Source organism: Tupaia chinensis, unplaced genomic scaffold (genome assembly GCF_000334495.1).
Source record: "Tupaia chinensis unplaced genomic scaffold, TupChi_1.0 Scaffold000421_1, whole genome shotgun sequence".
NCBI classification, from domain to species: domain Eukaryota; kingdom Metazoa; phylum Chordata; class Mammalia; order Scandentia; family Tupaiidae; genus Tupaia; species Tupaia belangeri.
The window spans coordinates 177422-179040 of NW_006159926.1; the positions used below are offsets into that span (position 1 = coordinate 177422).

General features: G+C 43.3%; 1 pseudogene; it reads right to left on the reverse strand.

Moving 5' to 3' along the window:
• Nucleotides 1–1015: 1015 nt before the first annotated feature.
• LOC102481285 (spermine synthase pseudogene) overlaps nt 1016–1619 on the reverse strand; it is a 5741-nt pseudogene continuing 5137 nt past the window's right edge.

A 1619-nucleotide genomic window follows, 5' to 3' on the forward strand; every position in this document is an offset into this window, starting at 1 on the left:
ATTTTTTGGAAGTTTATTTATTTCTTCCATGAAAGAGATAGAGGCAAGTCACCCCCAGCCTGGTCATAATGCCATAACCCACCCCAGCCTCTGCCAGCCAGGATCACAAATAAGCACATGTCTAGCAGGTACAGAGAGCCCTCAGGATACGAACCTGGGACCTTCCCATACGACTTCCGTGGAGTGTTACATTGTCACTGTGCCACAGTAACTGAACCTCTCCACTTTCTAAGAGGTAGTGAGCCCTCGGAATCTTACGGCCATTACTGAAACCACAGAGCAGGCTTTAGGAAACACCAAGTAATTTATATTACCCCCTGGTAGGTACCATCCCGGTTAGGTTTGCTGCAAGCTCATAACGCTGGAGAGCTGACTGTAGCCTGTTGTGTTCACCTGGGCTGCTCGGCCGTGGGCACAGACTCGGTGCCTGATCACTGCCAAGGACTGTGCTTCCCTCCAGGGCATGGGAAACGTGGCTCTTATTCGTGACATGGTGGTACGCAACTGATTAAACCGTAACTCGATAAGACCTCTGTCCTTTCAGTACGATATCTTTTTTTTTTTACTCTTTTGTAATTTTAATTGAAATATTGCTACTCTTTTTTCTTTTTTTAACTCTTATAAGCACAAAATTATAACATCTAAGTCAATTTTAGGAAAAGAAACTTCCATCAAGAACTTCCCTCCAGAACAAATCAATGATGTTCATTCCTCCAAATATCCAAATTGAAGGTCTACCAAAATCAAAACTAAACAAGCCCACAGAGAGAGAAAAAGTGACAAAAATCACATTCTAGGGGGTCAGTGCATTTAGCACTCTTTGCTGTGCTGTCCAATCAGCCTTCAGCTGACTTTCAAAACATAACACGCTAGCTCATCAAAATATACATTTTCCACTTTTAAAAATTAGAAATAATAATTAAAAGAGGAAAACTGTAAGGAATCCACAATCAACTGCCTGATTGTGTGGATGTGGTCAGGAAGGGCAGCACGCGTGATGGGGGGAATTTCATCTTTAAAGCTTAGCTTTCTCCCAAACAGTGTAAGAATTCCAAGTATGAAGGGACACAGAGAATCTCCTTCGAGAATTCCTCAGGACCATACAGGCACCCAAGCTGTTCTTCATAGAGCAACCGGGCTTCCGTCAAATTGACACAGTTCCCCTGTGTGAAAAATGTCCCATCCTGTCTCAGTACTTGCCTTGAGCGGTCAAGAATCAGTCTGAGAAACTCCCATGTGGAATCTTCTTCTGGAGAGGTGGAGATTGGAACAGCCGTCAAATCATTAATCACATAATCAGTCACTCTCCCTTCTTTAGTGTACCTCTCCAGTACAGGGATACAGTCTTCTCTGAGAACCTGATAGCAGTCTCTCTTAAGATTGTCTAAGACGTGGTAATCAAAACAGCATAGTATAGGCACAGAAATAGATAGGTGGACCAATGGAACAGAATAGAGTCCTCAGAAATAAACTCACAAGCATACAGCCAACTGATTTTACTTTTTTGCTTTTTTTTTTTTTTTGGAGAGGTTTTCACTATAGGGCATGTGTGCTCGCCAGACAGAGAAAGACAGAGAGACAGAAAGCGAGAAATCCCCCCCCCACAGGGGGGATGGCCA